The 26,411-nt window shown below is 39.0% G+C and overlaps 2 long non-coding RNA genes across 4 annotated transcripts; both read right to left on the bottom strand.

The window, feature by feature from the left end:
* Positions 1-246: 246 nt before the first annotated feature.
* LOC138411756 (uncharacterized) lies at positions 247-7,134 on the bottom strand. The gene is made up of 5 exons (XR_011244250.1): positions 4,541-7,134; positions 3,858-3,978; positions 3,693-3,764; positions 3,212-3,477; positions 247-3,019 (listed from the first exon to the last, which is right to left on the bottom strand). It is a non-coding gene; the product is annotated as an uncharacterized lncRNA (long non-coding RNA).
* Positions 7,135-8,103: 969 nt separating this feature from the next.
* LOC109635522 (uncharacterized) lies at positions 8,104-26,307 on the bottom strand. 3 transcript variants are annotated; one of them, XR_002203136.2, is made up of 5 exons: positions 26,169-26,306; positions 13,051-13,221; positions 10,064-10,166; positions 9,679-9,744; positions 8,104-9,216 (listed from the first exon to the last, which is right to left on the bottom strand). It is a non-coding gene; the product is annotated as an uncharacterized lncRNA (long non-coding RNA). The 3 variants fall into 3 exon arrangements; XR_002203139.2 differs by lacking the exon at positions 13,051-13,221 and having other exon boundaries at positions 26,169-26,307; XR_011244244.1 differs by lacking the exons at positions 9,679-9,744; positions 13,051-13,221 and having other exon boundaries at positions 26,169-26,307.
* Between the last annotated feature and the right edge of the window lie 104 nt (positions 26,308-26,411).

Genomic DNA, 26,411 nt, shown 5'->3' with positions numbered 1-26,411 from the left:
GTTATAACATTTGAAAATGTTTATAAAATAGAACAAAATTCTTTCATTTACACTTCTGGAAATGTGTCTACAAAGCAACACTGGATGATAAAATAGGTTAAAATGCATATGACAAATTAAGGCAAATTCACATTTAAAATCTAAACCATTATATCAATGTTTTAATTTTTTTTTAAATTAATACTCTTTGTTAACTTCACTCTAATGTGTGAATGTTAAATTTGTAGTTACCAGACATTTTCTGAGCTGTTTCCAAATGAATGATAATCTGTTTAAAAAGCTAAAGCTCACTAATTTACACTTTAATTAATTTGTTCACAGCAGATTTTGATGACATGCATTACCCATCATGCTTATCTTTGTGTCTGTGTTTTTACATTTGATTAATTTATCATGTATTATTACAGTAAAGAAATATCTTTAACTTCTGAGTTATGCTTTCAGGTTTTCAGAGCTAATTTAATGCTGCTGGTTTTATAATCTTGTTCAAATCAGGTCAAGGTCATCATCATCATCATCATCCTCATCATCATGAGCGGCAGATGACTGACGTGTTTTGACAAACGTACATGTTGTTAAGTTTAATGAGAGCTGACATCGAAAAAGCCGCCTGATGGCCCACGGCAACGACGGCAAGACCCAGAAACTCTCTTTACTGAAAACTACAGGAAGAACAATGGAGGATATTCACAGTAGGAGAGCAGAGGTGTGTATAATTAAATCAATAATGGTGGAATTACTTTTAGCTGCTTCAGCTCTGAGGTCTGTGTTTTGTGGATGTTGACACATTGTGTTGGTTAATGAGCCCATAGGAATAAAACATATCACAACACACATTTCACACACTTTGCTTTGCACATAATTTCTGCCCATTTAACAGGTTTTTTCCTGGAAACTGATTTTTCATGTCAATTACGTTACATTTTTTCCGAACAAGGCACTTTACATAGTAAAAATCATACAGAAACCCAACAGTTCCCATGATGAGCAAACACTGTGGAGAGAAAATACAGAACCAGACTCAACCTGGACGACATCTGCCTCGACCGGTCGGGGTGAGAGGAGAAAAATGGGGAAAAGAGGAGAGAGAGAGACTAGGAACTGTTGTGTTTATATCATAGAGAGAGCCACTTCATCAATGAAAGACTGATATGTAGTGACATGTCCTCACCATTAGATGCCGCCCACGCTCCACTCTGATTTTTAAAATGACCCTCAGCTGACGCACAGATCACATGTGAAGATTCCTGAGTGACCAAATATCTTGTGGCAGAAAAACGTATCAATGCACAGCTAATGTCCCATTGTACCCTGTTAGCCTCCATCTGTTTTCCAGCATAGAGGGGAACAATACAGAAAGTAAATAGCAGCAGTGGCTTGTGTTGCATCTTGGCCTCCCGTCCTCGTCTTTTATTGGTTATTCGTGTGCCAGGTCTCTGCAGTCCTGCCAACAGTTGCCACCAACGCAAAGAAAACCCACAGGACTTTTCCATCCCTGATAGAAAACTGCAATCAAGTCAAGTCAGGTCTGCGGGGGGAAAAAAGTTGGGGCCTTCGTGTTCGTGATGTTGTGTGGATGGCGACAAGCTCTCGATGGAGCCGGCTGCCAGTCAGCATGTCGAGCCGGGAGCTTTTAGAGACGGGGGGGTGGAAAATGAACCGGTACCAATTGCCAGAACGCTCACGTGACGGCAGCTCATGGGAGCAGTGGTGAGCATGGTATTGGATTAGGAACATTCCAGCGAATGCACCAACATGTGACACTCAATTAGACTATCACACAAATCCCCAGTGTTTTTCTCCTTCTTCTACTTTATTTCGAAAAAAGCACCAGCTAGAACATCCACGCACCACACTGAAGGTCACGTACGATCAGTCCGAAATTACAGGGAGTTTCAAGACGTTTATTAAAAGGGGGGGAAAAATCCCCCCAACTGTTATTTGAAAGGCTCCTTTTCCTTCTAAAGAATTTCTTTTGACAAATAAAGAGCAGACAGAGAGAAATTCACTCAAAGGAGTCAAACAGAAAGAATTTTCCTAATAACAGTAGAGCCATCGGACCAAAATGCAGCTGAATGGATTTTTCTCTCCCTGTTATCTTGCTCTTTCCATCCTTTCACTTTAACGTCCCTTTTTCTGCTTACTCTCAAAAAACAAGCTCAAGAAAAAACAGTGGAACCACATGTAACTTGTTAACTGTCATTATTATTATTTCACTTCATTAAAGGAGGAAACTAGAATGGTGCCCACATCCGCCAAAGTTCAACAGTTCAATCAAGCTGCACCAAATATCATAGAATTATGTCCTGATTATTTTCATCAAGATCCATCAATTATTATTGTGTTGAAAACGCCCTAATCTGCAGCGTTAGACAAAGTGAAAAAAGAAAATCCTTAAATTAATGGATTCATTCTTCTTTCAACATCCTTCCATCAAGTTTCGTAAAAATCTGTTTTGTCGTTTTTTTTTGCTTACGAACAAACCAACACACAGACAGAGTATCATTGTTATTATTATTGTTGTTATCCTGCATCGCCCCCTGGTGGCTCACTGTGGTGTATGTCATAAACCCTGCCGCTTCCCCACCCAGGTGTGTTATAGATCAGCAAACGTGAACGTCGTTATGCAGATATATGCAGATATATGCAGATATACAGATAAACAGTTCGGTCTCCTCACTCCAGTCTTTACTTTGTCAGAAGGTGAAACTGCTGTTTCCTGGCTACCCTCTTCCTCTTCCTTGTGCAGGTTTCTTCCTCTTCGTCCCTCTTCCTCTTCCTCAGGGACTGAACCTGGGTTGAGTTGGAGGGGGCAGCTTCTGACTTGCTGCCTCTGACGCGATCCGTCAGCTATTTTTTGAGGCTCTTGTCTCTCTTATTTTTTAAGGGCTCGTCATCGGATGTGGGCTCCCTCTTTCTCTTCCTCTGGGTCTTTACTGGGCCTGTTTGCCCACTTTTGTCTTTTTGAGTGGCCGCCAGCTGTTCACTCCTTCTTTTCTTAGCTTGGGAGTCGTCTGGCCTGTGATGTGGAAAAAAAGTAGTTAAACTCTTGATCTTAAAGCAGAGGTTTGACATTTAAAAGAATGCACATTGTAAAAAGCACTTGGCTGCAGCTCCATAGTTAAAGAGGGTTTAAACATTTTTATCATTGAACTCTTGAAAAACAAGAATATTTATCAAAATGTCAGTTTGAGATATTCCAAACGCCCACCTGTTGCCACACTTCACATTAATTTTCCTTTTTTTCGCCTGAGTGATGGTGGAGGTCTGTAAGAAGGAAATCTTCTCATGTGACATCCCATCATGGCTGTCCGCTGGAGAAGTGGCTCATCGTGATGAAAGGGTTAGATTTTCTGTGGGGGTAATTCTGGAGTTCGGATTCATCAGCAGCATCATTTTCAGGAAGTTGATAAAGCACTTCATGTCGCATGCTTCAACTTGGTCTTCAAGTCCCCAGAGCCAACGAACCATCTGTATCTAGATGAGAGAAAAAACATGGTCTGTTAAAGATATGTTGTGCCGTTATAAATTCATCCAGGCTGTTGATCACAAACGAGAATCGAAACCATTGACTGAAATGAATAGTTTGATCTAAAGGCAGTGGACGGCACAGGCGAAACACAGACTGAAGGACAGACACCATAACTAATGAGCAGTAGACACAGATACGGGATGGTAAACTCATTTCTTACTATAAATCTGGTTTCCGTCCAATGTTATGTGATGGCCTCGTTGATGGGACCTTCCTCATAATCTCAGGAGATCTTAGAAGAAGAAGAAACACAAAGACATTAAATCTAATTCATTACAACAAACACAGCTGTCCCAGGTTAACAGATGTGCTGTCATTTACTTACCTGTAGATCAAGGACTGGAGGACTCGACCTGTCTTCTCCTCAGGTTTGTTGCTGGCTAAACCAAAGTCAATGACCTTAACTTACAGTGGCCGCCTGACGTGATACACCATCATGTAGCCGGCTGAAATCAGGAAAAACACAATAATCATCATGAGCTCCAGAGTTCATCTCATCAGCCAAAACACACGTTCATTGATGGCAGCAAAAACAGAAACATATTAGTCGGATATTAGAAACTTGTGCAGTCGACTATAGGAGCAGGTTAACGAGATAGTTTGGAGTAGGACCAACATACACAGAACTATTGATTGTACACACTAAATATGATGATTGGAGGAAATGAAAGTCAATCAATCAATCACTACAACTGTATTTGTATAGTCCATATTCACAAATCACAGTTTGTCTCATAGGGCTTTAACAAGGTGTGGCATCCTCCTTAAACCTCAACAAGAGTAAAGAAAAACTATTAAAAAAAACTTTTTCACAGTGAGAAAAAAAGATGCATCCACCACAAGTCCCCATCTCTAGTCTTTAAGGACATTATTTAACTTAACATCCTTCATTAGTTGTTACTGAAACAAAAAATGAGATTTGGACAAAAACTGTGACAGACACATTTTAAAGTTCACCCTTCATCCAACAAAGCAGTTAATGTTAGAACTTCAGTTTAAAATACAAACCTGCTGCAGAATGAGGGCGGATCTGCTTCAGCTCCAGATGTTTTTCCCGCGCTGATGTGTACAGATCTGATCTATATGCTGGGTGAGACAGTAATGTCCCTTTCAGGTGAAGGAATCTTTCAGTCGGACGATGTTGAAGTTTTTCTGAGTCGAGCTCCTTCATGGGTTGAAGGGTGGCCTCCTCTTCCTTCGCAAGCTTCTAGTCATTTCCAGAGCCACCATTTCATCGCTGCTCACATCCCTGCATCGGATGACGAGTCCAAAGGAGCCACAGCCCAGGTACTCCTGCATCTTGTACTGTGGAGCGAGGGTTTGATTTCTATTATTATCTTTTGAGACACAGTGACGGAATAATTCTCCTGGTGGTTTCTTACACCTGTTGGGAAATCAGAAAAGAAGGAGTCAGACACAAAGACACGTGTGCGTGTAGCGGCTTTGTACTCTCTCGTTGGGTACTTCACAGAAGAAGACCGTCACTGTTGGCAAACTCTTTTATTTCGGACATCTGGCAGAAGGATCAACGTACAGTCAGTCCTGGTTTCCTCACACTCACACACACACACACACAGTATACACATCTGAAACGTGTAAAATGAAAAGAAAGTGCAGGTTAGCTAACAACGTGCAGCACTAGCCATTTTATAAACAAAACAAACAAAAACAACTTTTTATGAACACTTGTGCTCGACCGTTCGGAGCTATATGTTTGTATAAAGCAATTTAAATCACGCCTTAGTATTCAAATTAAAGTTATTAATATAAAGCAATGGCGGAGCTCATACACGTGCACCTTCCACCTGTCATGCTGCTGTCCCGCGGGGTGCACGACCCTAATCCACAGGGGTGCTGCATTTAAGTACCATAGGACAATTAAGTTTGAGTGTCGTGTGATGAGTTTTTATGGCAAGTGGAATCACACTACACCTTATCTCCGTCACACACGCTCACACAGACAGTTCACATGTATGGAGCAGATACGTTTACTTTATTTTAAAACTAAAACTACTGCTTCATTCCAAGATACAGTACTGACAAATAAATATTACCAACTTATATCACTAATACTACTCCTGTGACTGTATGTACATATTTATTGTACATGATCAAATACACACTGTATATAAATATGAAGATAAAACTGCTAAAGACATAAAGAACAAGTATAACAACATACTTTGTAATAATTGTAATAACATACTTAATCTGCTGAATTCAATAAGTGTCAGCTGGAAAACATTCAACTGACCAGAGGGTTAATCCAGGGAAGGTGATTAAAATTAAAATTAAATGTTTCGACACAGTATGTTTGTGTCCTTTCAGGCTTTTCAATAAATCTTTGTTAAAGAACATGATTAAAACAGTAGGTGGCGGTAATTCACCTTAACGATGGTTGACACCCACAGCAAAATAAAACCAAACAAAGAAGAAGAAGATCCTGATTCTCAGAAACAAATAAAACAAAGTGTCAATCGAAGTGTGTTTTATATATTTGTACAGTGAAAGATGCACTTCTGATATAGTATTAGTTACCACTTTATCAGGTACAGCTCAGAGTACTGCAGTATAATATTGCAGTTGTGCAGTCGACCCTTCATGAACGTTACAACCTTCAGCTGTTAATGAAACTGTTGATTTGCAATATTCGCAGACGCCTCCTCTGAGTAGATTTCTAGCAACAAATTATTTAAATTAATGTGTGTGACTTTAGTGTGTGTGTGTGTGTGTGTTTTGATTTTTGAATTTACTGTGGTTTCTTCTTGATTCAAATTAAAAGATGATAAATGTTCAGACTGTGACAGAAATCTGTAAAGTAATTAAGAATATTTACTGGATTACTTTTAAATGTGATTATTTAATCTGATTAGATCTTATTTTAAATGGAGACAATTAGTCTTTCTTTCTCTTTATTTAGTCCTTGCTAATGTCCTTCTTGTCTTTCTTTCTTCCTTCCTTCCTTCTTCTTCACATCCCTGTCCTTTCTTTTATAGCTTTTCCTTTTCTTTAGTCATTACGACTTTTCTTCCATTTTCGTGTCCATTTCTTCTCTTGTTCTTTATATTTTAGTTTATTTCCCTTCTATGATTTTAGCTTCACTATTTCTCACTTTATTGCTGTTTATTTACCTTGTTTCCCTTTATCTTATTGTCATTGTTCACTCAGTCGAAAACCTGAATATAAAACCTCTTATCTTTTTTATTGGACAGTGCCAGCAGGTTTTCTTTTGTGTGTGTGTGTCAGCACTTGTTTTGCATACACTACATTTGAACAAGGTGGCATTGAGAAGGCATATGAAATACACACACACACACAAGACACATGCACTCTCACACACATACACACAGACAAGTTCACGCCTGTGGTGTCTGATGTGTGATGAGGAGCTGATCCTGCTGCAAACATGGCACAAACAAGCAGCCGAGGCTTTGTGTTCTTGTCCCTGCAGCACATTACGTGTGATCGTGTGCGAGTTCTCCTCGTTCTCTGGTTTTCCTCCTGACCTCTGACCTATTTTCACTCCAGAACAGAGAGAAGGGCATCTGGACGCAACGTTCCCAGTGTGAGCCACACAAACGCTGCGCTCTATGTAGGTCAGCGGATGGTGAGTGGTGGTCAGTGTCACTTGCAAACCATAAACAGATCAAGAATGCACGACTGTTTGTGTGTGAGAGAGTGAGAGAGAGTGAGAGAGTGTGTGTGTGTGTTTGTGTGTGTGTGTGCGTACGTGTGTGTGTGCTTGTGTGTGCTTGTGTGTGCATGCGTGTGTGTGCGTGCAGCTAACTAATTGCAGGGTTGATGTGCATTTCACAGGATGCCACTGCACTGGGGGAAAAGTCCATCTGTTGCCAATGCTTCCTTATGCTTCATGCTTGTTCTGCCGTTCATATTATTTGTACGATTAAATGTTTTTAAAATATGTATTACATGAAGTTAAATTTTTTATTTTACTGGATTCTGCTTAAAATCCTTCACTTTGTTCCCACAGCACGAAACATTAAAGGTTAAAGATATTTGTGTGGAGGCAGAAAGAATCCAGAACAAACTTCATACAACAACTCTTGGCGTACATGTTACTACTGGATCTTACTTTACATTTCAAGTAGAAATCATGGGCAACACATACAATTCCCTCTTCTCTCTGTGTGTGTGTTAGTCAGAGTTCAGCTTTGATTTTATCCTTCAGCTCTTAAGAGAAATATCACATCTCCTTCCTTCAGCTGACATTTCACACTTTATAAAACCAGCATGTGTGAAGCAGCCACTCGTCTTTTCTTACCAATTAGAAATAAAGGATGTGAACTTGACAGTGCAACATTTTACTAAGAGTTTAAAACAAAAATTGCTTTCTTATCCTGTTGATCATTTGTTTTGCAATGAAAATAATCTCTTCTTCATACTGTTATTCATAATGAATATATATATATATATAAACAGTGACCTAAGCTGCGTCCTGCAATAATTTCAGAATGATAAATCACCCATTCCAGGAATTTGATATATTTAAGTGGCAGCGAGCTGAAAACATTGGAGACGATTGTCAGTGTGACTGTAAGTGATAAAAACTCTTCTACATCAGAGGAAATCATTTAATTCAGTGTTAGTATCAAAATAAATTGCTTATTATCACAGGATTATAAGAAAAAAGTAATTCAATGAACATATTAAAACTTTTTGCATCCCAGTTTGACCCTGTAGTTTCAGTGACTCTGTCAATTGTCATTTACACTGCTCAGTAACCACGGGCGGTCCATTGATCCGGTCCCACCAACAGAGGCCAACAACCGATGTCGCTGATGATTTTGCAGGGCAGAGGAGATGTATCGGGTTCATGTAGTTTGACACAGATTTAGCAGGCAGCACTGCCTCCAGGGGCCTCGATGCTTCCATGCTCCAGCTAACATCGGAGAGTTCATGGAAGCAAACTCCCGATGACCCCAGTGTGACACTTGTGATTCCAGCCAGCGATGGCTTATGGTGACACTCGAAGCCGGGGAAGGATGAGCACTCTGCCTCAAAGACTGAGACTCCACACCACTGAAAGGATTTACTGTAGTTTACTGCAATTCTTCTTAACAACAATATTTCTCAATGAAATGTTGTTATTTTACAACAACAATAACAATAATAATAACGTTACTGAAGTTGTTTTTATTGTCTTGGATTTCAATACAAGACAATGCTACAAATCCCAAAATATATTTAATCAAACAAACAAATAGTCAAAACAAAATTCCTAGTATATAAATATAGTAATTTCTGTAAACTTTCAAATAAATTTGGAAAAATTATATAAATATGATAAGCAGAGGACAAGAAATAAATGCTAAAATCCTAAAGTTCATCCTGATAAATATTTTCTTCCCATGTAAGTTAAATTATGGATCATTATTATTTTCATTTCTCTCACCACTTTATTAAACATGAGCCCATGAAGCAGCTGTGTCAGTGAAGTCACGTCAGGAAACACCTGAGACTGGGAAGTGACATGTTAGTGCATGAAAACCTGCACATTCTCCTGCACTGTCCCCACCTCCCGTCCTCTCCGGCCCACCAGGGACACGTGTCCTCGTCTGCAGGTCTTCACACCCAGCCTCGGCCGTCAATGTCCCTTGTGGTATCTGGACTGGCAGCGCGTTGACAGCGATCGATTTTCATGTCAGCAGCTTCACAGAATCCTCCTGAGGTAGGAAAAGACATTGTTTGTGATGAGTCATCGACTGACGAGGCACTTAGTGACGTCAGAGGAGCCGGAAATCACATTGTGACAAATGGCTCGTTCAAATGACTGTGCAGCTGTTAACAGTGATGGATCAGAGATGGAGCTGGTCAGTATTAATGCTGTTAGAAAATGAAGAAATATAAGTAAGGTCATCAGCCAGTCAGAGTTGTGGTGCGGAGAGAAAGTCGGATGACACGATATTAAATGAAGCGTACAACATTATTCATTTAAGTGTTCAACAACATGTAACACAAGCTTTAGAACAAGAAAACACATTTCATATTCAGCTGTGGACAGTTCACACAGGACATACAGGTTTATCCTACATCAGACGTCACGCAGGATCCGACCTGCGTCATGTTCTAATTAAGTGCATCAAAATATGATAACATGCTACTATGCTAATCTTTTACTTTTTTACCTTGCAGTTACACCCCTGGCCAGTAGGGGATGCTGCAGCCCCAGCTGTACCCCTTATTCTAGTGTCCTGGAATGAAATAGATTTTTTATTTGTGGCACATGACAGAATTTAATTTGATGTATGAATATATTTTGACATTTAGATGAATGGTAATCTACAAAGAAAAAAAAAAAGACTAAAATTGCTCCACAGCTCAACCGTCCATTTGCTAACCCCCTCCTCTGTGCTTCTGCCAAAAGTCGGTCGAACACTGTGGCGGCTGCTTTTATGTCCAGCTGATTCTTTTTAGAACGAGATGCTTTGAATAAATATGAATAATATCAATAATAACTGATAAATTCGACAATTAAAGCTGCATGTCCGAGACAGAAAAGAGTAGACTTACTGTTTTATACTTCAGGAACATCTGCAGAGAACGTCAGGAACAGTTTGAGGAACATGAAGAAGAGCTTGATCAAGAGTTTGTGGGATTTGCTGGAAAGTCCAACCTGCCGGACACACGGCAGAGCAGGGGATCTTCAAACAAACAGTGAAAATCTAATTCTTTACATATAAACAGATATGAAAACGCACAGTGACAAGATGTAAGAGCAGCACAGACAAATGAAGAAGTCAGAGTAACAGTGCAGTGTAAGAAATGAGTAATGATTTGATTTGACAAAAGGTTGTAGTCATCAACGTTCATTTAAAAGTATCGAGTGCTGCAGGGTCTGATCTTATCTGATACCACAGGGACCTTCAGAGTTCATGTAGAGCCCAGGCCTGCATCGATTCTGGAGACATGTGGGGGACAGTAGGTTTGAATGTTGTGGCTGATGTGTGTTTACCTGTGTATCACAGCCTCATAGCACATCGCTGCTCTCAACAACACATTCCCTCGCTGTGGTCTGAGAGCTGTTACCCTCAATAATACATGGCTCTGACTGCGGCAAAAACAGATGATGCCTCAGGTTCTTCGTCCCTCTTCAGTGTAATGGGCTCAGTGTGAACCTCCCATGGTTGCCTGACCCTCCCATCACTGCAGCGTGTCCCTTTAAAAGACCTCGTGTGACTCCTGAGTCTCTGAGGTCTGAACGTTTCTCTGCTGAGTGAAGAGAAATGACCCACGAGTGATTTTCTGTGGGATTTTGTCACTTTACACATGAAGGACACGAACGTTTTCTTCTGCCTCGGGTTTTTACCTCCATCTGCTCACTTTGTATTTACAAGACTTTATCGTGAATGAAATCTCTGTCTCAGTCATGGTAGATTACAGTTCAGCTGTATTATAGATAGATGGATAGATATACACATATTTAGATAGATAGAAAGATAAATAGATAGATAGATGGATAAATAGATCGATAGATAAAATAGACTAGATAGATAGATGGAGAAATAGATTAAATAGACTTGATAGATAGATAGATAGATGGATAATGGATAGAAAGATTAGTGTGGATTATTTTTGCGATTGCTCCTGAATGTCTCATGTCTGCTTCGTCTGTCAAAGAACTTTGTCCACCCTGAGTTTAAAGATGCTATAACAAAAAGTTATTATTATTACCATTATTACAGCAGTTGATTAGACTTTATAAATATAACTGTTAATACACATAGCAGAGTTTTTAAATGAGTCTGAATGTAAGAAATAGAAACATGTGCAGCTGATCACATTCAGCTGCACATGCTGTATCTCAAGTCAAACATGTCCGCCTCCACTCAGCGCTCCCAGCGTCACAGCTTCAAACAGTAACAGAAGCTCAGAGAAGTCACTCTCTGTGCTGCCACGTTTCAGCGCTGTCCCGTGAAACCATGGATGCGAGGTATTTTATGAACTCGACACAGGATCCAGTTCATAAAACCCGCTGCCTGTCCACTGCAGTGAAAGCTGCTCACCCAGCACATCCAGTAATCCATCCATGAGTGGAAGGCGAAGCAAGATGGCTTCACGCTGGCAAGAAGAATGTATTTATTTTCCCTGAGGAGACCTATTGAAAACTTGTTTACAGCGTCTTCACTGCTTTTTCCTTGTTGCTATGAAGTTTTGCTGCTGGAAAAAACTATTCAAATAAACTTAAATGCTTTTAAATGTCATGGGATTTATGGGCTGAGTAAAATGAATATTGGAGGCTTCAGGAACAAGAGTGTGTCTGCAGATTGAGAACAATTCTTTTAGCTCATGTGCTGATCATTTTGAAACATCCCTTCCAACAGAAACCTTGCTGACTGGTTCCCAGGCACAGAAATTTATTGAATGTAGCGGTCGTACTTCATCCCTTGAGCAGCCTCGGAGGAAAGTTGTTGTACGGCATTAACTACTCATTGGTTTGCCCTTTCGCCTTTCTCTCCCTCCTTCTTCCCAGATCACTGTCTATATCCGGGCCAGCATCCGGAGTGGAGTGCGCTCTCCTGTTCCAGATATTAAATTACTCATAAAATATTTGCTTGGCCTCCAGGCTCTGCTCCGAAAACCTCCACTTAGCCCCTGAAACGGCTCCAAGTGCAGGCTTGTGTCACCTCTCCGCAGGAAGGTCAATTTTTCCAATTTAGAAACGAGGCATTAGAGGCCATTTCAGATTGCATTAGCGTCACCGTTCTGCTCTTGTCACCTTTTTCTCCTCTGTGCAGTTGTATACCTCCTCCCTGCGTTCAGGTGGGGAGGACTCTGTCCCTAAAACAAGCAGTCTGAGAGGTTGAACATGGCATGATTCAGTAACGAGATGAGGCCCGGTCGCTCACGCCGTGTGCAGTTGACTGGACCAGAAAGTTCCATCAAGCTCAGTGAACTTTGAAGACATTTTAAAGATTCAGCCGCAGAGTTCAGAAGGGCAACATGGGAGCTGGGAACTGTCTAGACTGATGAGTTCTGACCAAACCTGATGGAACCTGGGCATTCCACATCATCCTGTGTTTTTTTTTTTTATGTATTACATTAAAAAATAATCCATTTCAAAAGTGTGCCAGCGATCGTAACATACAGAGAAACTACTTTTATGGAAGCAAATTTGAATCGTAGAATTTAAGGAGTGAATTAGTGGAAAAAAAACACAGATATTCCAGTGGAGCTGAATATTTGAAACATAGCCTACTTTTTAAAATAACTTACCATGTTCATAAATATCATATGATATAATTTAAGTTTGTTGCTTGAATATTTAAAATCTATGTTTGCCCCGTTTCTGAGACACAATTTGATTAAGAAATTACTATAAATTAATTTAAAATCACTTTTAAATGAGTAAAATAATTTTCTGAAGACAGCAGCGCACATCTGAACAGTGACTAGTCATTTATTCAAATATATTTAAACTAGATACAAAGAATGTCCTCCAAATGAAAAATGACTGAAGTGTAAGAGAATTTGACGATAAAGACAACGAGACAGCTCACTTGCTTCGGTTTTTTTCTCTGTGCAGACTGGGCGGTGTGCAGAGTTATTCTTGTGTAGGCAGATGTCAACACTGGTGAAGATCGTCGCTTCAGCTGAAAGAAAGAGCGAGGCCGTGTCTGCAGGGGTGGCAGTGCACGGTTTGCATCATGCATTATGTGCTGGCGCCAACACTGCAAAAAAAATCCTGGGATGATGAGTTTAATTCTTCAGTGTACTGAAGTGCTTCTAAAATATTCCATTTAAAATGTCACTTAAATTTTACTGCAACACATATTCTGTTGCATATCAAATATTTCGCCTCCAGAAAAGAAAAAAAAAATTAAAGTGAAGACATGTTTCGCTCCTTGTTGTCACATATTTCAAGATGTGTGAAATTACATGCATAAATCTCTGTTCTCGACATTTTCATCTCAGCTCATTCTAACCCAATATGTGTCATCTTTAAAATACAAACCGCTTCAATAAGTCACATTTACATGTTTTTTAAATAACTGTAGCAATCCTTCCTAATACAATCTGTTATTTCTTCAACTTGGAAGCGAATAAGAAGCAGATAAAGGAATGAAAAGCAGATGTGAGATTCCTCTGACTTCAGACCTCAAGCATCCACATATGGCCACCGAAGGCCCCGACAAGTGTAGCTGCCCTCTCTCTTATAGATCCCGGCAAAAAGGTGAGAATCCAGTCACCCGTGATTATTACCAGCTCACTCATGAAATTGCCAACCACGGGGCAGTGATGAAGCAAGGAGCGACCGTCAGAGATCAGGCTGAGGCTGAACTCGCACACTGCTGCTCTGTTTAGCTTCACCATCTGACACATACCAGGAAAGAAAAATATATATATTTTATTGTCCACAGTTTGAAACAGTCAGTCAACCACAGCCAATACTGTCTTAATTTAAATTCACACACATGAAATATTTATACTCTGCTGAGAAGCTTTTCCAGACACTTCCATTTCCTGCAGCGCTCTGTTTATTACATCCAGATTAGATTCAGGGGTTTTTTATCAGCACAACAAAGCTGAATCATGAGTATTTGTGAGAGTTGCACATATAGGTGAAAAAGAATCCTCTGCAGCCGCGCCTGCAGAAAATGAATGTCTTCCCATATACAAATCAAAGTTTTATTAATGCATAAGTGAGTGTTAAGAATTTAGATGATCCAGACCATGAAGCTGACTTGACTTAAATATGATTTAACAGCTCTCTGAACCTCAGAAAGTAGGAGTTTGCATTAAGCTCCCACTTTGCAGTATGGGAGCGTATCTGGAAACCCTTAACCAAAGTCACATAAAACTCTAAGGCCCCTCTGAGGCTGGCTAGCCGCACTATCCCAATACTCCAGAAACATAGCGTATAAATCATTCAAATCATATCTGTGTTTCTGCTGCATGGCCGCCGGCTCCGAGTCTCACATCCTGGATGGAGTGCCTCCCCGAGTGTTTTGCACTGATGACTCTGTGCGAGGTTGGATTTATCAAGTTACATCTAGAGACTTCAGTACGATCACAGGTACATTTTTTAAAATGTCAAAAAATATATTTTTTCACTAAAGAGCCAGACAAAATTCAGAGAATCCTAATCAGTAACATATGAGGAGGAGATCCTTCTACCATGTTGTGTTTGGGCTCCTGGACACACGGGATCCTCTTTAACAGCTCACACACTCGGAATAGTTTTATCACCTTAATATTTTATGCTTTAACTGATTTCATAAGAATGGCTCATAAACCTGAGTTTGAACTGAAGATGTGTTTATAAGTCTGCGACAGAAACTCTGTTCTTATAAACTCCGGCTGTGAAACAGGTGCAGAAACAATGGATTCTCATAATTTTCTATATCTGTTTAGTGTTAATAATTCTTAGAGTACTCAGCACCGCCCCACCGATTCAGATTTCTGTTATTATTTTATATTTCTTGATAGTTTAATACATGTTTTATTCTGTTACTTTTAAACAAGTAGTTCATTAGATAGTAAAGAAGTAGTGGGATGTCCCCGGTGTCTAACTGACTCCAAAGATATTGTAAGTAATATCAATATATAGGAAACTATATTAACCATTTCAGTTTTTTTGTTCATGCAACATATAAAATATCAAATATGTTTTTTTGTGTTTTGTCACACACATTTTGATATATTAGCTCTATAAACAATCCTATATATAAAATATTGGGCAAAATAAGGTTAAAATTGCAGTTATTATATCTCTACATATGTAATAATAATTATTATTATTTCCACATAGAGTACAACAGGTAGATCTGAGGACCCTGAACAATGAGCCAATGTTATAAAAATACAATTCCTTATAATATAGTTTGATCACAACATAATAAAAAGGACAAAAAAAACTTAATTGAGTAAAAATGAATATACATTGTTTTTATAACTGTAATATGATCCGGAAGTGAAATAATTAAACTATATATTTCTTATTAAATTGACATAATTGTTTAAGAGATTTAACAACTACGGAGAAAATATCAAACATTTTGAAAATGCCACGATTTGAGCAAATGAGGTGAGTCATGTTTGTAATTTGAACAAATACAGAACACAGGATTAATTTCAACCCCCAAATCTTCATAATGGTGCTTTAATACTCAGCAGGATATCACTCGCCCCTGAACTACTTTTACCCGCCGCCTATAGACACAACATTAAATTGTTGACATATACATTTAATAGGTCAGTTCATCATGTTACCATAAACACTGCCATTATCCTACAGTTGAGGCGACCGCGGAGATAAGCCACGGTGTAAACCAGCTTTCCAGTATAATTTATGACCCACAAGTCAAGCCAGATTAGGCCTGATTGGATCGCTGGTGCCATATGTGACCTACAATCTGTGCTCCGCTTGTCCTGCGGGGCGGAGGGGGGGGTCAGTGATCTCCTTGGGCAAAGGTTGCCATGGGAACGACCTCTGGATGCTCCGCTCTGCTCTTTGCAGTCCTCTCACATCTTAGGGCAGAATTATCTAGGATTTCTTTATGTCAGGCCCATATTCTTCTGCTCTATTTCCCCACTCTCTTTTGTAACAGCTTCAGCTCCCTCTGTTTCCTCTCCACACACACAGACGTTTACAAGCTGTGGCATTTGGACACTCGCATGCATGCTGACACATACATGTGTATGCATAGCCGCAAACACACAGGACCCCCCCCCCCCCCACAATGCACACATATTCTCATATACACACACACACATATACACATACACACAAACACACACACACACCACATCTCTTTGCACGCAGCTCCTCTTTATCAAACCAGGATGTTCAGCCAAAGGACATTCTTATATCTTTTCATGCTGTTTGAAATACTCTATAACCACATGCCATTTCTAACACGTCTTGGCAAGTCATCTCAAGCTGAGCGTCATCGGGAGATCTTTAAGCCTCCAGACAAACTCTGGTCAGTGGTGACAAATTTGTGCTCGCCAGCAAAGAAAAAAAAAAAAAAATCTCGCCACAAACTATTGGCCTTGGAAAGTTACCGTGTCTGCTCATAACGTCACGGCGGGAGTTAGTATTATCTGCGATTTACAGGGAAAATATAAGTCTCTGAATTCTAACTTGTACCAGGCAAAGATTTAATACACAGCAACCAATTGTTTTCAATGTGGCTTTGAGTTAAGTGCGATGATTCACTGTGAGCACTGAGCCTACAGACGACAGGAAAGTACTTCTTAGCCTGTTATATTGTTCATTAGGCTGAAAATGTGAGATGGTCACAGGATAAGAAATATCGAGGTCAGGTAAAGGCTCCTTAAGATAAATACCTTCTCTTACTAAGTCTATTGAGATGAAATCTGTAGGAAAAAAGAAGCTCTGAGAGCAGAAAGAGGTCTTGTTGCAAAGTCATTATATCGCAGTGAACACGGGAGAAAATATAATTGAATCCCCCTGGAGATCTCCAATTCCTCTCCGTCTTCCTCTCGGGTTTGAGGTTAAATACAAAGGAAATACAATAAAGAGGTAATATCCCTCAGTGCAGCAACCACGTTAAATTAACCATTTTTATGCTTTCCTACGGTGAAAAGTATCTACATCTAGATCCCACAAAGTCTACAGGGTTTTTATTGGATCTTTATTGAACTGTGCAAGTGTGAAATGCCTTTACACTAGTTTATACCTGCAAAAGCCAGCTCTTGTATAAATGACCTGGATAATAGGGCTTGAAAAGTATACTGACAAAAAGACACAAGTGAATTTATCAGAGTCTACATTATTGCTCATGAACCTCACAATTACATATGAAATTATGGTGCAGAAAGAAAACAAGTATCTCAGGATGAAACAGAGGAGCCGTACACGTGGCAGCATCGAGGAAAATGTCAGCTTGGAAAGATGATGAGATTCAGGAGCCTTTGGAGATAAAGGCCGATGCGCTGTAAACAAAAACATGGGATTTCTGCAGTGGAATTTAAAAGCCATGTCCTGCCTCCTGCTGCTCTACCCAGACGCCACCCCACACCTGAACGCTCCAGATATTTATCTGTGTTAGTGAACATGTCTGACCCAGACAATCTCCTGCTGCGTTCTGCCTTCCCGAAAATGTCCAGAGCCAATTGTCCTGACGTTTTCAGAAGTTCAAGTCTGAAAAAAGCCCAAAAGACGCACAACTCCCAACACAACCACGACGACATGTTACAACCCACATCAAATCAAACCCTCTAATTCATATGATAGATCGGCACATGCGCTGTGCGCCCGAGAGAGCGAGGCACTTCACTGAAGAGCGTTGGCACAACAAAGTACACTGAGGGAATCAAGTTACTGCCTTGAGCCTCGAATTTCCAAAGTCAGAGGACGTCTTAAAAGTGAAAGTCCTCAACAACTGAAGCTGGAGTTATGATGATCTTCAGCCCATAAAGACTAAAGTCCATCGGGTGCAGCCTTTATTTTTAGACACAAGACCCAAACTTGTGAAAAAGCAGAAAGTGAGATTGACAAAAATGATCAGGGCAAAAAAATGCAGCTCAAAACAGTGGAGCACATACACCTCCGCTAATCAAACCCTAAATGTGCCTGATTTTTTTAACATCAGTGAATTATCCTCTGGGTAAATGGTGAAAATGAAAATATGTGGCAATGTTAAAGAAAGTGAACAAATTCCTGGATGTGCCCACTGATCCCGATCCACACCAAAATATAATGGATTCTTCTCTGATCCATTTATCATTCTTCCAATCCGCCCAATAGTTTTGGATAAACTTGCAACAAACAGAGAGAAGGGGTGAAAACATAACCACTCACTTACTCTTCTTACAACCTCATCAGATCTGAGATGTAATATCACTTACCCATGAAACAACCACAGCTCTGATCACCACACACGTTCAGATGCTTCTTTAATAAGTGCATTTTCAGAATCTTTAGATTTCAGGTGCGTTATCTGTCAAACAGATTTGTCTCATTTGTTGTGAACAAAATGAACAACTGATTGTAACGTCTGTCATCACAGTATCAGCAGTGTTGGAAAACACCTCTCACCTCTGGGTATGACGTGATGTGCCTGTCAGAAAACAAAAATGCTAAATATGTTGTAATGCTAACACAGGACTCATCAGATTTGCACTTGAATTATAGCTTTATTTCAGATTCATAGGCTCAGTACAAAAATAAAACTAGAATGGTGCTCAGTAGAGCACACGAGTCAGAAGTCCCCTTAAATACAATCAAGATGGACCAAATTTCACACTCATACATATCAGCCTGCTAAATATGCCAGATTTATTCCACGAACAGACCTTGACAAAGTGCCTTATTCAATTATTAAAAAAGTTAAAAAGTTAAAAAAAAAAAAAAAAAATCAGATCCAGACATGTCCAAGACACCAGAACAATGTTAAATATGTTGTAATGCTACCAATGCTAACACAATAAATGTATTAGATTAGAGTTATTAAATCATTTGAGAAGCATAGGTCCACATCAGTATACAAATTACACAATATAAAGTTTGTATCTCACAGAATATCTACTGATGTTTTATCATGATTTAATCCCTGCAAATAAAACCCCAACAGCTTCCTGCTGATACCGAGCACACACGGCCTCCTCTCAGAGTGAACTACAGGTGAGTAAACCTGACACTGAGCCACTCACACACTAAGAGCTGGCACATACCTCAGTGAAAGGTCAGAGTTCAAAGACTCACGGCGCTATAAGGACTTTCTGATCCCACCTGGTTACTCAAGTTAATGTTATTTACAGCTGACTTGTGATCAGGGATCTCCGTCTGCCAAGCAGGTCAGTATGGGTAGTAGCGGGTTTCAGAGGGGCTTAACTGACAACCCGACACCAGTTCCAGGAAGCCAGTCGAGCTGGTTCACGATGAAAGAGTCTCTCTCCACATAAAACCAAAAAAAAAGTCCAGAGTCACGGACAAAGAAAGAGGAATCCTCTTAGCGGTCATATCCTGGTGTGCGCATCCATCTGTTGCTCTGTGATGGTCAACGGTCTACATGGAGGGAGAGGAAAATAGATAGGGAGGAGCAACACGAACAGAAATATCACAAAGATAAATTTATAACATTCAAAACCAGTTAAACGTCTCCTGTAGTTAGTGTAGATAGATTTTGGCTTTTTATGAGTTAAAGTAAAGAATATATTTGTGCTGCTAAACTATAAGCCAGCCACGTGAGATGACGTATATTCAACTAAAGATGAATTATTGATCAGGACTCCAACTAATCAATTCGTCTATAAAATGCATTTCCATCACAAATACCCATGAGCGTGATGGTAACGTGTTCAGATGACTTGTTTTACCAACAGTCCGAAATCCAATAGCGTTGATGTTGAGGAGGACAAAGAGAAAAACAGAGTTTCACACTTGACAGACTGGAAAATGCCTCAAACGACAAATTCATTAAAAAAAATTGTTGTCGATTGAGTTCATGTTGATTGACTGATGAGTTAATTTACCACTTGACATTTCAGCACTATGATTGATCATTTTGCAGGGAATAAAAAAAAATAAAAATCTGAATTATTGGTTAAAGAAAAGCTTAAAAATAAGTCTCTTTTTTACAAAATAAAAGACGCATTGTTAGAACCATTACTTAGCAAATTAACAAATGTTTTAAAATAAGTTTCAAGAGGAAAAGTAAAAAAGAATCAATGTTTTTAACATTATTAATTTTAGCAACCGATTCCTACATGTTTCTATGTGAGTGTTATTTGCTGCAGCTTGTTATAATATTTGAAACTTTTTGTGGTAGAGGAGATATTGTATCTCAATGGAAACTTCCAGGTTAAATATGATAAATAAAAAACAAAAGTAAAAATCCCATATTAAAAGTACATATAGTGAATTCATTTATACTACTCCTGGTATAAGAGCAACAGGAAGATTGATTTAGCTGAAAATCATTAGTGAAGATGTTCTCATTATTTATTAAGACTAAAGAGCTCGTCACGTGAGGAAACTCCACAAATCTCTCTGTGCGATTGTGCTACAGTTGTATTTTTTTAACGGAACAAAATTCAAAGAGAAAGTAGTTTAAGTTGCCGCTTCGTCATTTAAAAACTGCTGAGCATCATTTCAAAGTGTTTGAACTCATCTACGACCAGAGTTCTGTCCCATGAGCAATTCATTATAACCCTGAAGACAGAAATGAACGTTTTTATAAGTGGAATCAGCTTCAGAACCGTATTAAAACAACCAAACCATCCACAACACAGGAGACTGACTGAGTAGACCACGACTCAGTCTGCGTTATGGGAAAATGTATCTGTGGTTCTGCAAAGCAAACCGCAGCGACAACAGCACACTGCATCAACACACGGCCGCTGATTTATGTGAATGGTTCATATCAATTAGCGGAGAGCTGCGAGGGGATGTTAGCATCCAAAACCAAAGGCCTGATTGATGACTGCCATTTTTATCAAGGCATTCATTTCATCATGACTGTCAGCCCAATCACTTTTTTACTGGGCCCATGTTTTATGGCAACAGCGCTCAGATTTATTATGATGATAAAAAAGTGGTGTCTGCCTCGTGACAGGCGAACACCATAAACACATTTCTTTTTTAACTCCCGGGAAAGGTGGCGGCCCCACGTAAACTAAAGAAGGCACCGTTTCCGGTCGTCACCTGGACTCATTTGTCTGCGGAAACTTAAATTAGTTTGTGTTTGACTTTACTCGAAGGAGGTGAAAGAGAAGGTGTCCTCTCAGATCTCAGCAGCGCACTAGTGAAAGTTGCGTAAAAGTTCACTTTAACGAGAACGTCGATGAATTCCTGCCAAGGCTTTTGGTCGATTTAATTAAAGCTGGGACAACTTAGTGGGATTGAATTAAATTTTTGGCAGGAGTAAACCAATACGCTGGGAAGGTGGTGGTGGGTGGGTGAAGTGCTTGAGGGGTGGGGTGGACTATTCATGAAAGATAAGCAGTGAGACCATCTTTTCTTTTCTCAGCTCTATCGGAGAAATATTTTCTTTTCCAAACAATAAGGGATGTGTCCTGTGTGGCAGTGGCATTTCATTTAGACAAAGAAAATGGAGGTATACGGACCAGATTTGCCAGATCTGTTAAAACAAATAACACTTTTTAAAACCTGGATTATCTAAGTTGGGCTCAGCTCCTCTCCCTGTCAGAGCTCATTTGGCCGACTCTCCTCCGCCTGCCTGTGAAAAACGTGGTCTCGGCTGAGGTTAATCCACGTGCAAAAGGTCCCTCTAGATTAGAGGAGTCCATCGCTCTTTCACAGCCCAGGGTCAGGGGATCACGCCGCAACTTTCGCTGAGAGCAGGTCGTTTTATTTCCTCACTCTTTATCCAGCTGCTGATGCCCACCGTGTGCAATACTTCACCGTAAGCCCTCTGAGGCTCGAGGTGAAATTGACTCCAGGCCGTGAGTGGCCGTTTTGAATGGGCTTAATATTCCAGAGGATAAGTGATAGTTTATGAACTGCAGGGACTCATTCTCACCCTTGTCAACTTCATTTCATCCTTCGTGACAAATAATAGCACGTCTTAATAGTTAATGGAGGGGGGTGAGTTTAAATCCATTTAAGTAAATAATTGCAGTGATGCAGTAATACTACTTCACTACTACTACTCATATTTATGTCTCATATGACAACAAAACTACATCATTACTATTAATTTAAATGTGACCTTAAAAACATTCAATGCCAATAAACATTCATGTGTATATAAATTACTCTTACTGTTTGTTACCTTTATGTAATGTTAACCCAAAGCCTAGTTAAAAAGTAATCAACTCCTTTTTACTTGATATAAACTAAAATTACAAATAGATTACAGAAATACTCATAGTAACAAAAAGTATGTCAGTACTTTTTTATTCTAGCACCTCACAAAAAGGGATAAATATAATTATTCATTAAAATGCACTTCTAATTCTTTACTTAAAAAAAAGGCTTATTTTTGTTTTCAAAGCATTCCATCATTTTAAACTTTGTATATCCAACTCTCACTACTTGATCTTTTTCCATTTGCAGCATTAAAAACTAGTAATTGAGTGAAAGTCAAAAACAAACAAACATGTGAGCTGCTGTGAATCTTTGTAGAAACATTTCCGTGTCTTTAGTGGAGAGATACCTGTGACTGTTCTTCTGTTAAACTCTGGGGGGCAGTGTTGATGCAATGACTCATTACACAGCTTGTGAAGAAAATCCACCTCTTTGATTATGTTTCTGTTCTAATGGTGGAAATTGACATCACTTATTTGGCTCAATTATTTTATTTATTTCAAAATACATTTTAACAATTACTTTGTCCAACGTTCTGCACTGAAGATTTGTTTTAACTGTGTTTGAGGAATATCAGACTTCAAATAATAAATCCCTGTCTAAACAGGCCCTAAGACATTTTCATAATCTTTACTATAAACTGGCTATTCAAATAAATCTCTATTCAACGTCAATAAATACTTTATATTTGCATATTTTGGGGGGATTTGATTAAGATTTAAACAAAATTAGTATTTCAAGGATTGTCAAAACATATTCAATAATTAAAAACATGAAGAATAGGAACAGTTTTTCAGCTGCAAGTTTGAGATACATGTAAAACAAACACATGAGGGACTAGAAATTGTTAATAATATAAAATGTAGTAATAATAATAATTATATTTTAAATAAGTATTTTGTATTCCAGTTTTGATTATCAGTATATTTAAATTTATATGTTCACTTATAAATATCAAAAATATATTTTTTAGTTTGTGTCTGATTATATCAAAATAAAATTCATTAATTTTGTCACACATTTGTAGAGAATAACAAACTATATGTTCAAATAAGGAGGGATTCATTTCCAGTATTGTTTTGAATTAATGCTGTTAATTCAATAAAAAATATATCCTATAAATATGTAAAACTATTTCACTATCAAACATTTATGTTGATGTGTTATGTAAAAATATAATTGAAACAAAGAAAAAAAAATGTGATAAATGTAAAGACGCTAACATGCTGAATGATTTCAAACACACACGTAGCTCTGTGTTACTGCTGTCACGTAGCTCTGCTGCACAGCATGCAGCTGGACAGTATAACGGGTGATTATCCTATAAGCTGTATGCTGAAGTTCTTCAACCATGTCTGGAGTAAAACTAATTTCTCCTTGCTGCACCTTGTGTGCAATATTGGGAAGTAACTTAACAGGTAATTTGTTGGGTCTAATCTGAGCTACTTTGTGTTTACAATAGATAACTGCAGCCTGAAAAGCTCTGGTGTTTTGATTCTGCTCTTACAGAACGTACAGTACTGTACTTTTTATGGATCATGCAGTCACAGGAGAACATTAGAAGATTTATACCACATTCAGACATCTCTGCTTCGCATTACGTATATTTTATTACTGTGCGGCCATTATGAGATTGCGTGACTGAACGATCTCTGTGGGCAATATTAGAGGAGGAGTATTAATATCATTTCTTCGACATCTTTCACTTCTCTTCTGGCTCGAGTCAATATTGGGCTTGTATATGGAACTCATTAGAGTGAGCGGCTTTCTCAGTGCCTCGCTGTTTTGTTCCATCTGTGTTGTAGTCACCTGCACATGATCTGAACTCAGCCAGTCAAGTGACCTAGAATAAATACAGTCAAACTCAGTGGAGGCAAATAAATCAGCCTGGCTCATTTAACCCATAGGAGTCCTGCTGCAGAGCTACAGCCGTGCAGCGTCTAATAAGAACGACATGTTTGGTGACAAATAATTCATTCTAAATTCTTTCTCTTTCCAGTGACTGGATACCATGAAGCGTAACTCCCCATGCTTACTGCTTTCAGTACTAAGTCCCCATGAGCACACCTGCGAGCCAGCAGATTCTTTGTCTGCACTTTGACATCCATCACTTTCTTTGTACCAAAAGCAATATGACATGTTTATGTATATTGGAAATGTTTTATCCTCCCCGGGTATTTTTCCATGCATGTCATCCCTTTGTACTTGAAACAAAGGAGTAAAGTTTTGGCATATCTATAATTTCTGTGGCTGATTCAGTGTCTTCCTGTGGCATCTGTCTCTGTCGTCATGTAATATAAAAACCAGTCTGTGTTTTATTCTTTACCCAAAGATACTGGAATCTTACTCCCAGCCTCTTGTGTGGGAAATACTACTCTAAACCAATTTTTAAAAGATGTTCTCATCTTGAAAGATGCACAATGATTCATTTGTCATTTTATGCTAATTAACACTGTCAACTTGGACCTGGAGGAGAGTAATCCCATTAAGGCAGCAGAAAACTCATAACAGTTAAATGTGATATGATTATTAAAATGCATACTTATTTTACGTGATGTCTTTTTATTGTTTCTTGGGAAATTATTGCCAATAATGTTACTGCCAGACGCCGCCGTGCCATCTTAAATCAGCTTAGTGCAAACACAAGTCAATTTTCAAAAGTTAATTGTGACGTGTTTTGATGATGTTCAGATGAACCATGAGTCAGACTCAAATCAACCGCTTTTGGTTTTGTGATGATTCATGTACAGGAGGGAACATTTCTGCATTCTGGGGGAAGTTACATTTCACTTTGGGTTTGGTTGTTTGGCTCAGTTATTGGAAAATAAGTACTGTTCAGGTCCATTTAATTGAAAACTGTTCAACCACATGACAACTCATGTGGGATGCATGTCGGCCTCATACAGCAAACTGAAGGAATCAAGTTAACTGAATAGATTTCTGAACTACATCCTGCTTTACTGATCAAATTAAAGTGACACACATCATGCAGATGTCTTGTATGATATGACAGAAATGTTTACTGCACAAAAAAGAACCAGTACTGCCAATACTTACTGTTTCAGTTCTTTTGCTATGTTATGAAATGACATCACCCTCTTATATAAACTATTAGTGATTAAGTCAAGATCACAATGCTCTTGTAAAAACTAAATGAATGCAAACTCATCAAACATGCGAACTATAATATCTAATCAAAATGAATTGCAATTGCTTCTCAGAATTGAAGACATTTTAGATCTGACTGTGAAAATGGATTCATAGTTTGTCATAATAATCTGCAGTTTCATGCTCGTCTTTTATGGGATCAGGACACAGGTTGATCATTAACTAGAGGAGAAAAAGGGGGAAAATAATAATTTATGGATAAAAGCTATAAATTAAATGAAATATATTTTTAGTTTTTAAAATCTATTATTATTATTTGACATTTATGTTTTTCATCTGTGTAAATACACACAGCTGACAGGAAAGAACAAGGTTTTATTCAGAATAACATATATCATAGTGATATTGTAACAACACACACACACACAGCTAATTCCTAGTAACTTGAGTAATAATAGTAAAACACACACAGATATATCTATTGTGTTGGGAACATGTGTTGACCACATGAATATAAATAAATAGTTAATGTGAATCAGTCCATTTAGAAGCTTTAATATAATCAACATAACAACAGCAGTGTTTTATCAGATCTGTCATTTTTACCATCTTACTTAATATATGCTTTTTACCATCGCTGTGGTCCGGTCATGTTGATTCTATAGATTTAGACAGAAGGATAGAAAACAAAGAACAGGAGGGCTGGAGGAAGAGTGGAAAGTGAGAAGTGGTTTCTCATTAAACTTCATGGAGACCAGGGTGAAAACTCACTTTGACTGTTCCCCGGTGCTCGTCACCTGTTACAGCCGCTGGAGTCCCTCTCTGACCGGTGACAGCTCCACGGTGGAGCCGGGACACTCGCGTCCCGAGCCTCGCGTCACCGCAGAGTCACCGACACGTCCGTGTGGGAAGCGTCGAGTCAGCGGAGACAAGTGTCTCCATCTTCTAAAATGTCCCACATGGTCCTCACACACACTTCTTCCTCGCTGGGTGAGGACAGTGCGGACGCCTCTG

This window comes from Paralichthys olivaceus, chromosome 2, assembly GCF_024713975.1.
Source record: "Paralichthys olivaceus isolate ysfri-2021 chromosome 2, ASM2471397v2, whole genome shotgun sequence".
Classification (NCBI taxonomy): domain Eukaryota; kingdom Metazoa; phylum Chordata; class Actinopteri; order Pleuronectiformes; family Paralichthyidae; genus Paralichthys; species Paralichthys olivaceus.
This window is presented reverse-complemented; position numbering and strand designations above follow the sequence as displayed.